General features: G+C 40.0%; 1 protein-coding gene and 1 long non-coding RNA gene across 2 annotated transcripts in view; both read right to left on the minus strand.

The window, feature by feature from the left end:
- Positions 1–16,455, minus strand: part of LOC117702213 (YY1-associated factor 2-like) — a 51,364-nt gene that overhangs the window by 21,446 nt on the left and 13,463 nt on the right. The gene's annotated exons all lie outside the window — the stretch shown is intronic.
- Positions 9,085–13,213, minus strand: LOC143433759 (uncharacterized). The gene is made up of 3 exons (XR_013070343.1): positions 12,837–13,213; positions 9,301–9,527; positions 9,085–9,201 (listed from the first exon to the last, which is right to left on the minus strand). It is a non-coding gene; the product is annotated as an uncharacterized LOC143433759 (long non-coding RNA).

The following is a 16,455-nucleotide window of genomic DNA, read 5'->3' on the forward strand; positions in this document are numbered from 1 at the left end:
TACATTTGAAACCTTAATTTTTACCATATACTCAATGTATGTTTATCATATTAAATTGAATTTTAATGCACATTGTGATTTTCATAATTAAAGCCTTTTGTTTTATATATATATAAAGCAGAGATAGGCAGTTGTCTGTGAGTTCAAGGCCAACCTGGCTTATATATAGAACTCAGCAAGGGTTACACATGAGACACTGTCTCAAAATCAAAGAATTAAAATTAATAAATTGAAAAAAGTTTAAGATTAGTATGAATACACGAGACCATCTAAAACAAAAGATAGTGTATCCTAAGATTCATGTGTTAGAAACTTATCCCACAGTGTGCTCACCATGGGAGGGGAGGGAGTGTAGTGGGAAGTAATTAGGTCGCCCAGACCATCACCCTCCACAGGGATTACTCTCAGGGTGACTAAGCTCTTAAAAGAACTATTAGTAGCTGGGAAGATAACTCAGTAAATTCTTTGCTACACAAGCATAAGGACCTGTGCTCAAACCCTGACACCTACATAAAAAGTGACACGTGGTGGTTCACACTTGTGACCACAGCACTGAAGAGACAGGTGGATCCCTGTGGCTCACTGGCCAGCTAGCCTAGTCTAATCAGCACATCCCTATGTCCCAGAGAGAGATCTGTCTCAAAGAAACAAAGTGGACAGCTCCTGAGAAAAGCCACTATAGTTTGATGTCAGACCTCCAAGCTCTCACAAGGTGCTGCACACACATTAACACACACACACACACACACCTATATGACTTATCTCAGATCAGGATATCACAAGGTCCTGCACACACATGAACACACACACCTGTATGACTTATCTCAGATCAAGATATTGACATTTCTAATATACCAGAATGTTCCCTGGTGATCTTTCCTCATCAGTACCATGCTTTCAAGAATGGTATTGTTAGACAATTCTATCAGTCATATCATCTATGAACTTTCTATAAATAAAATTATTCAACTTATGCTTTTGATTCTCACTTCTTTTATTCAACACTGTCTAAAATATCCAGCACATGTTATGTTATTTATTTTTATTGTTATATAGCAGTTCAGCCTAAAAGCCATAGTTTTGGTTTTGAGACATCATCTCAGTAGCCTGAGAATAGTCTCAAAACTCTTGCCCTCTGCAGCCTTTGGGTGCTGGGATTTCAGTGTAGACTAGGTAGAACTTATACTAACACTGTGAGTCCTGTTTCACTTCCAGAACTGTCATCATCATTTCTGTACCTTACATTTTTACACAAAGATCATTTTACACACATGTCCCAAAAAAGTCCCATATGATTACTGTCTAATGCTACATGCAAGTAATTCAGAGAAGTGTTTTCAATAAAATGTTTTCATTGAACCTTCTCCTATCCATAGAAATTGAATATTTTTTATTCCTATCTAATTTTATATTCTTTAATAAAATTTTGGAAACTTAATAAAGTTTTCTATACTGAAGAGAATTCCCGTTTTCTAAAGTGACGTTGCTGGTTCAAACAAGGACCTTCTAGCAGCACTGATTCCTCTTATTAGTACAAGTAACAGGCTCATTTCTTTTCAGACTTATTGAGAGAACCAGCAAGACTGCTCAGTGGATAGAGGTGGCTGCCTTGAAAGCCTGGCAAGCCATTTAAAACAAAGAAGGAACTATTTCCTACAAGTTGTCCTCTGACCTTCACATTCCAACACCGTAAGTGCACACTCACGTCACACACTAGAAACACACTGTCACCAGTCAGGGTCACTATTGCTGTGATGAAACACCATGACCAAAGCACTCTGGGGAGAATGGAGTTTACTCCTGCCTCCCCACCCTCACATACCCCTACACTGGGGCATTGAGCCTAAACAAGGACCAAGGGCTTCTCCTCCCACTGATGCCCAACAAGGCCATCCTCTGGTACATATGCAGCTGGAGCCATGGGTTCCTACATGTGTACTCCTTGGTTGGTGGTTTAGTCCCTGGGAGCTCTGGGGGTCTGGTTGGTTGATACTGTTGTTCTTCCTATGGGGTTGCAAATCCCTTCAGCTCCTTCAGTCCTTCCCCCAACTCCTCCATTGGGACCCCAGTGCTCAGTCCAATGGTTAGCTGAAAATTAAATTTTCTAGAAAGATGTTTATTTCATTTCTCTTCCTCTCCTTCCTTCCAAGTCTGTTGGACTTTATTGCCCCCTTTTTGTTATATTACCGACAGAGATATATTTGTTATGCTTTTGACTTTAACAAGAATGAACTTAAGGTTTCACTGTAGTCCATGATCCTTGTTAGACTTGGAAAAGCACTTGTTTTACAGGTCAAAAAAGGTTCATTTCTTTAGTTTTGGAAGGTTATCTTTTTTTTTCAACTTTGACATATTTACTTTCCTTTAACACCAATTTTATGTCCCTTCAGAAAAAAAATGTATCATCAGCTGACAAGAGAATCCTGTGGGAAACTGAGGTCTAGTCACAATGTTAATATCTCTGGTCACACTGAACAGCAAGCCCTCTGTGAAGTAATTTGTAGTATTTGTATTAATTTTTATTAATTTTGTATTTATTATATAATACAGATTTATTAAATTTGTATTAATTTTTAGTATGAAAGAATATTAAATCTTTATAATTTGCTTTTACTAAACTTAGAATTTTTAAGTTTATTTTGCAAAAATTAAATAAGTAAATCTTGAATGTTAAACTATCCTTATATTCTTATTACATTTAAATTTTAATGTCTGTGTCCATAAAGGAGTTTGGACATAATGCATTTCCCTTTGCGTATTCTTTTTAGCCTGGGTTTCAAGGTGATATTTCCTTTATTAACCAAAAGCGGCTTCCCCCCTTTTAAATTCTTCCTGGATTGATCTGTATAAAATTGAGTTTTGCTCTTTTAAAGTAACTGATCCCACTCGGTACCCAGACTTCCCATGTTCTCCTCCAGGGTCTAACCTGGGTACCATATCTGGTGCCTAGTCAGACCACCCCTACCTACATCACAGCCAAGCAACAACCCACAGGTCCTATTCGATCAGCTTCCAACCACTGCAGGTTAAAGTTTCCTGATCTCCCACCCATCCATTTGCCCAAACCCAGCCTAGGTCCCATACACAACCAGTGCATCAGCCTAGTCTGGACTTCCTTGTTTATAAAAGAAGGAAGTCTAGGCTTGGGTCAGGATCCTAACTATCCCCCAAACTGCAGGACTCCCCACACCACATCCAGCCTTCCTCCCCAGCCTGGTCTACCCTACTCTCCAGGCATAGAACAGGAAGCATATCCTGTACACCAGTCCTCTCGGTCCACCTTATTTCATGCCACCCAAGCCATCTCCAGCCTCTAGACCCAGCCTGTCTGTACATTCTCTTCTCTGCCCCAACCTGCTCTGCCCTATCAGACTCAGAACTAACAAGGATCACATGCCTAGATCTCACTGCAAAAATACCAGCAATATAAAAGATCAAGCCAGGATCTTCTCTCCAAAACCTTCCAGTCCTGTAGAAATAAATATCTGCCAATAAGAATTACCTAGATGAACTCCAGGATCAATACAAACACCAACATCAAAACTGTTCTTTATGAGCCAGACATGGTAGCACATAACTTTAATCTTAGCATTCAGGAGGCAGAGGCAGGGAGGTACGTCTGAGTTTGACAACAGTCTGATTTATATATTGAGTTCCAAGCTAGCCAGGACTAAATAGTGAGATTTTGCTTAAAACAAACAACCACCACCAAAACAAAACAAATGTATCCACGCATGGTACTGTAGCCTAGCCCACTCCCTGTGAGGTATTCCTCACTGCACTCTAAGTCCTTAATCCTTAACCTGCAGGTCAGCACAGCCCTCACCCCACCCTCATCAGAGTAGGTTCTTCCTGCAGATGAAGATATTACAGAAAGCCACAGCTGATCAAACCGCAGAAAACAGCAGACCATGGAGCACTCAGCCCCAGCAGAGAGCTCCAGTATACCAAGGTCATGCGTATAGTGGGAAGTGGGCAAAGCAGCTCTAAGAGCCAAAGGACCAGTGTGCCTGCTGAAGACCGTGTCTTCTATGACAGGGAAGCTGCAACAACGAAATCTCAACATGATGGTTACCTAAATAAGACCTGAAAAAATCACAGGCCGATGTGGCTGGGAAAATCTCACAAGGCCTGACCCACTGACCCTCTATGATAAAGAGCTACAAGCAGTTAATGGCAGCTGAGAAAGAACCAGGGCTCTCCATGGATGAGTCTCCTGATAGGTTACTTTGTCCCAAGTGGTCACTATTAAAACACATGGACATATGAGCAGTAAGAGACACTCAACAGGGTGTTGTTATAAATGTATGTGTATGTGTGCACAATAATAATAGGCCTTGAATTTGAGAGGAGTTGGGAGGATACAAGAGGAATCCATGAGAAGATGGAGGGAGGAAACAATGTAGATAGGTGGCATGCGATCTCCTGTTTAACCTCATCAATACAAATCCTATTAGGGCTCGTCACTTTAGTTCCCTTGGAAGAGAAGAGCTTCAAAACCCACCAGAATACCATCCAACCACTGTAAGGAAACAAAGCACAGCCGCTCCCAGGAGGCCGTGGCCATGCCTTCAGTGTCTCACTTTCTTCCTCGGTATCCCCTGACACACTATAAAATGTACATTTAAGATACCGAATATATTCCAACCCTGCTTTGTAAAGAAAACAGCAACAATTCTATTCATTCCAATACTGTTTCCTACCAACTAGATCTCACACATTAGTGGTAGGAAGCAAAATGGAGTTGCTGCTTTGGAAAATAGCCTCATCAGAAAAAAAAAATCAGCATACAATGTTCGTAGCAGGACTATTTACAATAGATGCAAAGTAAAAGCAATCCAAATATCTGTCAATGGATGAATAAACAAAACATGGTACTATCTACATATAACTGATAATATGTAGTGGGAGGTGATATAATGAAATTACAAGGTGCAAGCATGAATCCATGATTCAAAGGGCTGAGATACAATGACCGCATGTATATTTCCATGTAACATTTAATTTGAAAAGATTTTTTCCTACTATATGGATTTGTCTTCACATTACAATTCATATACAATCTGGATGTATAGGCTCATGTCTACCATGGAAGCACTCAGAACTAATTCCAGATGTGAGCCTATGCCCAGCAAGACTGCCGAGTTTTGTTTGTTGCTGCTTCAGACAGGGTTAACCAGGCTGGCCTCAAACCTCTCGTGCAGAAAGGGATGACCTCCTACCTCCAATGGGATTACAAGTATGTGCCACCCCTCACAGCTAAGACCCTTTTCTTGATGACACTGGCACGTTTGAGGAGGTAAAGCCTAATCAATCAGTAATCCCTTTTAAAATGGGATTCAAAATTAGTGTCTGTTCTCTCTTTGTTCTTTCTCTCCCACCCTGGCCCATACATATTCCCTACCCAAGTATCTACCTTTTCTGAAGCTATTCCTGAACTCAAGATGCTTCATATTCAAGTATTCTGACATTTGACTTCAAAGAATAAAGGTACTGTCAGTATAAGCACTATGCCTTTACTGTGCCACACTGAGGCTCAACAGCATTTTACAGAGAGATGTTGCAGGATATTAGTAATCGTAATCAAGTCATCTGACTGTTCTTCGTCTTGTCTAATCTAATGATGAGATATGAACTGTTTTTCTCATGATCATTTAGAGACACTTAAATCTGCCAAAGAACATCTCATCCTTGAATGTCTTTTAAATTTTATTTAAGCCTGGATTGAACAGGTATTCTTAAGAGTAAGCATTTATACAAATCAAGCAGTAATGCTTTAAGACATGCAAACCTCAAAAATGAAATACACTGCCTTTGTAGCTCCATTTATAAAGACTGCACATGGTTTTAAAGGCAAAGTATTACAATAAAGATTCTCAAAATTCTTCCAAAGTTTTGAGACAGTGTCTCACTGTACAGACCTAGCAAGCCTGGAAGTTGCCATGCAGACCAGGCTGGCCTCAAATCTACAGATCCACCTGCCTCTGCCTCCAGAGTGCTGGGGTTAAAGGTGTGCCATAATGCCTGGCCTTTCCCCTTTTTTTTTTTTTTTTTTTTTTTTTTTTTTTTTTTAAGATGTATTTATTTTATATATGTGAGTACATTGTCGCTGTCTTCAGACACACCAGAAGAGAGCATCAGATCCCATCACAGATGGTTGTGAGCTACCATGTGGTTGCTGGGAGTTGAACTCAGGACCTCTGGAAGAGCAGTCAGTGCTCTTAATCGCTGAGCCATCTCTCCAGTCCCTTATCCCCTCTTTTTAGCCCCGTCTCTCTTTTGCAGTGTAACTGTTGAGGGAGGATACAAGGTCCTCTAGGCTGCCAGCAGTTGTTCAGTCCCTACTGCTCTAGCACCAGTGAGCGTGCCCATCCAACTGTGTGCTCACTCCTCCTTGGACATTTTTAGGAGCTCCTTGGTGTGTAGCTTATACACATACTCCCAAATAGTGTCCACAAGCATTCAGTCTGTATTCTGAGATGACCACCACGGCATCTGTGCCTCAATTTGCTAGTGTTATTACCTTGAGGCCTCTGTTAAGACTCACAGTAATGGAATAGTGCAGAACCACATCCTGCTGTTTGCCAATGATGCCACAACAGGAAGCCACACTCTGTTTTTAATGTGCCATAAAAGTTATACTGGTTAGAATTTCAATGTACCAGTTTTTAAAGGAAAAGAATATAGTTCACATAAGATTGATATGCCCAATAAATGAATGCTTCATACACATACACACACACACACACACACACACAAACACAAACTGGTAAATGCATTCATGCCTTTATGTAGAAAACTAATTTTTTGTGGGTACTTTCATATTAGTTACTAACTAGGAACCACATGAGATGAGAAAAGAGTAAAATTCTTGCTTTCAAAAAGCATTCAATGGGGTTTTAAGTATTTAAAAATGTGTTCCACAAAAATGTGTTGCACAACTGTAATCCCAGCATTTAGGAGGCTGAAGCAGGAATTCTGTGGTTTCAAGGTCAGCCTAGGCTATACAGAAGCATAAGAATCAACAGAAAAGAGTTAACTTTTAAGGGCTAAACAGTGTGTGGTATAGGTAACTATGACCACAGAAATAATTCAGCTAAGTACATTCCCTACATTAATACGATACCACCAAATTTCTGCTGCACCACAGAAAACACAGGTAAAACAGATGCTACCAGGGACTGGGGAGATAGCCCAGTTGGTAAAGTGTTTGCCATAAAAGAATGAGGACCTGAGTTCGATCCCTGACACCCACAGGACAAGTTAGGCAGAGTGGCTCCCAGCTGTCAGCCCATCACTGGAAAGACAGACAGGAGGATCCATGGGGCATGCAGGTCATTCTAACCTAATTAGTGTGCCCTAGGACCCAAGGAGAGACCATGTCTTTAAACAGTAATGTATATGACTGTTGAGGAATGACTGACAGAGACTTCCCTGTGGCCTCTATCAGTACACCTACCCATGTGTGACAGCAAAAGTGAACGATGCTAGCCAAAAAAGACTAATCAGGAGGGTAGATGTACTTCAGCTTTCAAGTGCAGAAAGAAGAACGGGGAAGTCATTCCAAGAAAATGGCAAAGTAACAGTCAAGCCTTAAACTATCTAAATGAAAACAAAGAGCAAAGTTTCAAATTGAAGACATTAAGACTATATGAAGAGAATTAAAATGGAATACAACAGCTTTAAATACTCAGAGATAAATGAAAATTTATGAAACAGCTATAGAAGTGTATGACTCAGGTCGCTATGCTAAAACTGCCCTTGAAGAACAGTGATCTGGTAATAGAACAAAAGAAACCAAAAATGAGAAAGTAGTTGTAGGTACCGTAACTCAGTAGTAGAGTACTTCCTTGGGAAGCTTCAGGTTTGGGTTTGAGCTAGCAATCTAGAGAAAAGGGGAGGGGAAGAGGGAAAGAAGGAGGGAGGAAGGAGGAGGGGAGACAGACTGACAGATGGAAAACAGACAGGATTCTAACCTGTAACTTATGGAATCAGTACGCATAACAGCAAGAATCTTAATTCCAGACAAACCATGGAAAAATAGCTACAGCATTTCCAAGACGATGCTTCAAGTACTCCTTCAATGAGACTAAAATGCTCATTGAAAACTGCCACTTCACACATGCTACGCAGTCAGGCATGGAGGTTGCCTCTGTAATCCTCATAGTCTGGAGGTGGAAGCAGAAGGATTGGAGTTCAAGGCTAGCTTCAGCTACCCAGGGAGTGTGAAGCCAGCCTGAGCTATCTAAGAACCAGTTTCAACAACAAAGAATAAAGCTAAAACCCTCTTTTTTAAAAATTCTAGCCAGATCAGAAATGTAGCTCAGAGAATGCTTGCTGTGTACAAAGTTAAGAAAGAAAGGAAAGAGGCAACTGCAAGTTGATTAAAACCAAATGCCAGCCATGGGGGCACAAACTTAAATCTTAGCACCTGAGAGACAGACACATCAAAGGTCAGCCTGGTCTACATAGTGAGCACCCGTCTCAAACAAACAAACAAAGCTACTATTACTGTTCAGAATACTGTGCCAAAGTAATCTGACCAAATTTGGTATGTGTAAAAATTTACAATTCAAGTATTTCACTTAAAGCAATACTGTAAATAAATTCATAAAATAATTCAACATGTAGCTTTCCTGTTATACTTTATAATTATTACACTATTAACTTAAAACATGTAATTTTTAGAAAGTTGTACTAAATAACATTTCTTTAGAACCATTATCATACCTATGCATATATCTATTAATAGTTTGCTATATTATCCATAATAGCTTTTATGACTCCCCCCCTCAAAAAAGTTATACAAAACAACTCCCTTTCTATGACTTTCCTAAAGAGAAGAAATTTGAGAGAAAAACATCTCATTTGTGAAAACCAGCTTACTTACCAGTAACGTGAGCTATCCTATTGGGTCTTTTCCCTCACAGATCCACCCCTGGCTTCCGTCCAGCCCGAGGATCCTCAGGAAGCACATCCACGGGAGCTGAGGGCATGCAGCACGGAAGCATACGGAGGAAAGCTGGGTGGGTTTAGGAGGCTAGAGACATGCTGCAGGCACTCACTTACCTTCCTGAGAGGGGATCACAACGGTCCCTTGGTCCTCAAGGCATTCACAATAGCTTCAGAGAATGTGGATCTGTGGAGATTACCCAATAGGAGAACTCCAGTTACTGGTAAGTGATCCAGTTTTTTTCTTCTCTATCAGAATAAGAAGATTATTTAATTTTACTTGAGATTATTAACTCAGGTAGTGCTACAGGAGAAACAGATGCATCACAAAGCTAAACATGTACTCACCAAAATAAAAATGGATAAATATGTGGTTGACATACAGAAATACAAGGAAGATTCAGATTTCATTTGTAAATGTCCACTATAATAGCAGATGTATTTTTAAGATTATTTATTTATTTATTGTATATAAGTACAGTGTTGCTCTCTTCAGACACATCAAAAGATGGCATTGGGTCCCATTACAGATGGTTGTGAGCCAACATGTGGTTGCTGGGAATTGAACTCAGGACCTATGGAAGAGAAGCAGGTGCTCTTAACCACTGAGCCATCTCTTCAGCCCAATGGCAGATATCTTTTAACAACAAAAATTAACTCTAAAACTTTCATTTCACTTAAATGTCATCATTTTGTAATATTAGTATAACAATAAAGTTGATCAAAATCTGCCATTTCTCAGGATTGTCAGGCCACCATATAATTTTTTTAATATTTTTTATTTTATTTACATTGGTGTTTTGCCTCCATATTTATCTGTGGGAGGTATGATATCCCCTGGAACTGGAAATACAGACTGTTGTGAGCTGCCATGTGGGTGCTGGGATTTGAGCCAGGTCCTTTGGAAGAGCAGCTAGTGATCACTGACTGAGCCATCTCTCCAACCCTGTAAATTTTATACTAAACTTAATACAACTAACATGGTAGGCTAGCAAACATTAGATTTCACATTAAAAGTCGGTAAGTCTTTAAAATTACTACTAGTACCTATTATCAAGTAGAAAAACACTCCAGTCACTGAAAAATATTAATTATTTTTTGTCCTTAAATACTTGTACCAACATGACTGTCATTTAAAGAAAAATTATAATCAAAAGGAAAAAGAGAGGCCTGGGGAGATGGCTTAGTTAAGTACCATGCTTGCTTTACAAGTATAAGGACTGTACAATCCATATAAAAAAGCTGGTTGTTGCTGTAGGGTGGTCCACACCTTTAATGCCAGGACTTTGGAGGCAGTGTCAGATGGATCTGTGTAAATTGATGGCCAGCCTAATTTACACAGCCAGCTCCAGGACATCAATGATACAGAGACTGAGTCTCAACATTTAAAAGCTAACTGTTGTGGTTCACGCTTGTGGTGCTGGTAGCAGGGAGGCAGAGACAGGCGGATTCCTGAGGTCTGATGGCAGCCACCCTAGCTTACTTGGAAAGCACCAGGCCAGCGAGAGACACTGACTCCAGGAAAGGGTTAGTGCTGGGGATTTAGCTCAGTGCTAATGTGCTTGTCCTGAGTTGTTCCTCACCTCCAGAAAGTCAGGCAGGGAGGAAGGACAGGATTGAGGGAGAAAGAAATGACACTTAAGTCCATGTACACCTGCAAACACAAAGGAAAGAAACCCCAGGCAGACTGTTACCTCCTCCTCAATGTACACAGGACATCCTAGTGCCTTTACCTCACACATGTATTCCCAACTTGCAGTGATGGCTTCAAGTCCTGCCCTAGTAGCACTAAATATAGATGCACTTCTGTACCTTTACCATTGAACTGTTAAACACCCATCCCCTACCTTCCAGATCTTTCTAAAGTTTCTTTTTGAAACAAGGTTTCATATAGCCCAAGCTAGACTTGAACTTCTGATTCTCCTGCCTTCACCTCCAAAATGCTGGAATTATGGGTATGTGTCACCATCAGTCCCAGTATATGCCATGTGGGGACTGAACCTAGGGCTTCACGAATGCTAAGCAAGGCCTCTAACAGCTGAGCTACCTACACCAGCCCACCTAGATCCTTGTGGCTCCACTCTTCATTCCACGGAAATAAACTAAAGAAAGTTTTTATGTTTCCTGTCTCACCTATAAAATTAAGTAAGACTAAAGTAATATAATATCGTTTCTCCACAGAAACAAATTTAGAATATGAGAATCTTGTATTTCAATGTTGTTATCACATATCTAGTACATAGCACAAATATCAAAGTCTCTTAGTAGCTTGTTAAAATTTTTTCTAGATTCACATTTTATTTTATCACGCACATTTCTCTGGGTAAATTATATCCATTTTCTAAGGCTAAAGTGTAACAATCAAGAATGACTTCATTTTTAAGTGACTAATTCATTCAAACTGGGTGCTAGAGCCACAGGGTGTACTAGAGTGCCACAGCTTGGTTGTGGTCTGAGTGTCTGTCTTCACTGCAGTGACACTGAGTACTGTGGAACATTCACACATCAGCCTAGGGAACTGGGACAAGGGAGGCTCTTATCAAAGCAGGAAGTCTGAGCTTGCTGGGCTTTCTTCCCTGACTTGTCATGTGGCCTGCTCTGCGCCTGCTCCATCAGAGGGACTGTGCTCTTTCCAGAAGCTGGACATAGACAGCTAGTCCAGCAAACTCCAAACTCAGTAAGCCCCTTTTCTTTTTCAAGTACTCACCTTCATATATTTGTTATTGAAACAGACAGCAGATCTCCATTTTGAAGTGTAATCAACAGATTAGGGTTGTTGTTGTTTGCTTTTAGTTTGTTTGAGACAGGGCTTCTCTGTATAGCCCTGGATATCCTGGGGCTCTGTAGACCAGGCTGGCCCCACTCAAGAGATCCATCTGCCTCCGCCTCCCAAGTGCTGGGATTAAAAGCATATACTGCCACACTAAACTCAGATTAATATTTTTAAGAGTCATCTAAATCGATACTTTAGTTACACTCTACCTTACCATCAAGTCACTGAAGAATAGGGAGCACACTGCACTAAGAATTCACATGTATTTATACGGATTACAGGAGCAATTGTCTAAACATTTTAGAGCTAAAAGACATCATTCCAAATAAAGCAATATCCAATTTTTATTTAAAGCAAATATTGCCTCCACTTAGATATGTCTTCTAAACTTAAAATATAATTAAATTCAGTTTAAAAATAAGAGCATTAAGCACATTCAAAATATTTTAATATAACAAACAGGCTAACTTGCATTTGGCAGTGAAAGCTACATATTGTTGTTGCTGCATAAACTCAAGTAAAATGGCTTAGTTCTGTGTGTGGCAATAGGACTTGAACCAAAACCTCACACATGTTAGGCAAATGTTCTACCACTGAGCTATATGCCTTCACGCAGATTTTATTTTTAATTCCAGAGGTCATGATGGCCTGCTCAAAAATAGTGTCTTGAAACTCTAAGATTATAATATGCATCACCCAAAAGTTACTTCTCAGTATTCAAAACAGAACCAAACATTTCATCAGTAAAAGTCACCTCACAGAATCAGTCTGAACAAAAAAACAAACAAACAAACAAACAAAAGAAACACTTAGATTAAAATGAGAAAATTAAGAGGCTAAAGCCAGGTAGGTCAATCTCTATAAATTCAAGGCCAGCCTGGTCTACAAAGGAGTTTCAGGACATCCCCAGCTACATAGTCTCTGTCTCAGAAAGAAAGAGAAAAAAAAACAACAACAACAGAAAAATGGAATGTGGTAGCTAGCTGGACATGGTGAAGCGCACTGAAATTATCCCAATAATCAAGAAGCAGGAGGATCCTTTGTTTTAGCCACTTGGACTAGATAAATAAACTATCTCAAATAACATAAAATCCAGGCATGGTATTTTTACCTGAAATCTCAGCACTTCTGAGGCCTAGGCAGAAGAATCACCATTAGTTTGAGGCCACTCTGAGCCTTACAATGTGTTTAAAGTCATTCTGGGCTTTCCAGCCATATGGTAAATGCTATCTGAAAAAGAGAGTGGGGTTGGGGGCATAAGAAGCTCCACTGTAGAGTACTTGCCTAACATGCAAAAAATCCTAAGTTCAAAGCCCAGCAGTCAAAATAAGAGGGTGGGTAGGATAAAGGTAGCAGGTATAACTCACTGTTAAGGCGCTTGTCCACTCTGTGTGAGGCCTTGGATTTCACCTCTAGTTGTCTCTTTTATTCTCCCCACCCCCATCGTACACATACACACACTCTGAATATTCACATTTTAACTCCATAAGCCACGATCAATATCGTTCTAATACACAACTATAAGACATTATATTAGATTTGCCTTAGTAATAGAAACTACCCAGACATTAAATTTTGCCAGAACATTGTTGTGCATTATTTCTATATCCCAATGTCTAATTTATAAGACAAGATCTTAAAATGGCAGCTGCCAACCAATTCTGAAGTGAAAATATGAGGTCAGTGCATGACCGCTGTCTTGAGTGCCGCTTCACAGCTAAGTCATAAGCAACTTGTTACAAGTGATGGTGAGCTCCAGTCCTCCAGAAGTCCTGTTCTGCCCTCAGCAACCTGCATTCCTTATATCCTGGGTTTCCATAATGGACTGAAAGTTCTGACTGTAAACTGTGGCGGCCCTGAAGTGGCTGCAACTCAACTGAAAACCTGACTGCAGCGTTGTAACAAGAGAGAGGAGACAAACAGCAGTCACAAGGTTTAAATTACTTTAACTACAGCTTACTTACAGTCCTGCAACATTCTTCAAGTCAAGACTTTTTCCTGATTGATTTTTACTTTTGGCGCACTGGTGCTTTGCCCACATGTCCATAAGTACACTGAGAGTGTGCCCGGAGTCTGTGGCCATCAAAGAGGATGCTGGATAACTGAAACTCAGGTTACACAGAGACAAGAGGGGTCATGGGGTGATGGAAATCGAGCAACAAGTGCTCTTAACCACTGGGCCATCCTCTCCAGCACCTTCAATTCAACTCTAAATAATAACCTCCAAAGTACAACTGTGTACTTTCTGTGTAAAACTGACTTTATAAAACAATGGCAAATTTTTCTAACATGAATTCAATATAGCCTGAAGTTAACAGTTCTAGTCACTATGACAACTAAAGTGTAGCTCTGAGCACCTTTTTGCTTCCTTTAAAAGGGAAGTTAGTCCTTCTTTATTACCAATAAGCAACATTTCAGTAATAATTCCTCTTTTACATTTTACCAGGTTTAATTCTAATCATTCAAGTTTAAAGTAAGTGCACTCTTACTTGAAAAGTATATATAAAAACTTCATAGATGGCTAAGTGAAGGTGTTTACTGCTAAGCCTAATGTGAATGTCATCCCAAGAACCCACCTAATAGAAAAAGTCTAAAAAGTTATTCTCTAAACCCTACACAGAGACAAATAAATACACAAATGCAATAAAAGTGCTCATAAGACTAAGAGTTTAATTCATTTGCAGAGAATTTACCCATTTTATTCAAGGTCTGGGCTCAATACACAACACTTTAAAAAAATTTAAAAAGTCAGCTCCACAAGAGATGGTTCCTCACCTGTCTTTATATTTCAAATACTGCCCCTGCCATCTTACCTATGCCTGCTTTAGCTTAGGTCCTGTGAGAATAAGGCTATCCTTCTCTCCAACTCTGCTTCCATGGACAGCAGCAGCTCACAACAGCGTTTCAGACGGAAGCATGTTCAGATGCCAGCAGCAGCTCACTGATCCTCACAGCTCAAGTCTTAGGCGATTTCTGTGTGGCTCATGCTCCAAGCAACGGTTCCTCACACAGAACATGAATCTGACCCACTGTCCTTCAGGGATGCCTAGAACTCTACAGACTTAGAAACAGTGTACTCATCTGTTTGGTGAGCTGGCCAACAGAGTCCTACGAGTCCTCCTCCTAAAAAGAAAAGACAGAGGAGCCTCCTCAAGCCACATATGCTCACTCACAATTAGCTATGCAACTGTCCATATTTTCTCTGTGTGTGTGTGTGTGTATTCTGAGCCATCATGTGGTTGCTGGGAATAGAACTCAGGACTTCTGGAAGAGCAGTCAGTGCTCCTAACTGCTGAGCCATCTCTCTAGCCCACAATTATCCATATTCTCAAAGTGATACTTTTTTACAATTAAAAAAAACTATTTGACACCAGTATCCACCCAAAGTTCTAGGAACATTCATTACATTACACTCCATAACTGTAAGTAAAACCTACATTTAAATGTATAAATTTATTCCTCCTCCAAAAAAGTTGAATAATAAATAATACTAAATAATTATAGCATTCTTCTTTAGGCATTAAAGCTAGCTAATAACATAATTTATTCATCTTTCTACCTATTAATATTAATCTCCCTTATTTAAACTTATAGATACAATTCAAAATTGTTGCAATTATCATGAAAAACTGAGGACAAGCAAAATGCAGTATTATTCTTTAAAATTTAAAATACAAATAATTGTATAGCTATGAAAGCAAATGTTGCCCTTGAAGTGGTAACCGAATGTTGCATATGTGTTCACGACATGGACCATCAGGAAAAGCACTTCACCCTGCTTCTGCAACACCTCACATTCCCCAGTGCTGCTTCCTCCTTCGTGTTCCCTCCAACTTTTCTGTGCATCTTTGCTCCTGAATGCTCACTGCTAGCTCTGGAGGGAGACAACCAGCACTGCTCTCCAAGGTCTTCTGAAGGCTCTCTCCTCATCTCTGCAGTCACTCCCTCTCATCGTCCTCACCCACTTCCTGGCTTCCACTCAGTCCTGCATGCCAGCAAGTACAATGTACTAACGGCTCCTCTGCCCTGAGCCTTCCCCACATACCCAGAGCACTGCAGATCTACCTTTCAAACTGACTCTGGATAGCTAGGGTTTAACAAAGCTAAAAGTAAACTATTGCCTTCCTGACACTTACCATCAAAGAGTCTACTTATCCAATCACATAAGTAAGCCAGACTCCATTTGGGAATCCTTCTTCCATATAACCCAATTTTCTGTCCCCATAACCATATCTAATTAACAATCAAGTCCTATAAATTTTCTGCTGAACATCCTAAAATCCATTAAAAAAAAAAAAAAAAAAAGAAAGAAAGAAAAGAAAAAGAGAAAGCCGGGCAGTGGTGGCCCACGCCTTTAATCCCAGCACTTGGGAGGCAGAGGCAGGTGGATTTCTGAGTTGGAGGCCAGCCTGGTCTACAGAGTTCCAGGACAGCCAGGGCTACACAGAGAAACCCTGTCTCGAAAAACCAAAAAAAAAAAAAAAAAAACATTCACTTCCCTCTGCACTGTCAGTGCCTGTGTTCATCATACCACGACCAACTCTTCCTGGATTGCTGCAATTACTTCTCCTAAATGGTCCTCTGTAGTTAGGATTCAACCAACAAGTGTGATTAAGTCAGAATAAAACACTACTGGCTGTGGTTCTAATCATACATGCTATTGATGGTAAAAGAAAATATTTATTAAATGCTTAAAAATAAAATCACAGAAAATTAAATTATTTTATCCA

Source organism: Arvicanthis niloticus, unplaced genomic scaffold, assembly GCF_011762505.2.
Source record: "Arvicanthis niloticus isolate mArvNil1 unplaced genomic scaffold, mArvNil1.pat.X pat_scaffold_567_arrow_ctg1, whole genome shotgun sequence".
Classification (NCBI taxonomy): Eukaryota; Metazoa; Chordata; class Mammalia; order Rodentia; family Muridae; genus Arvicanthis; species Arvicanthis niloticus.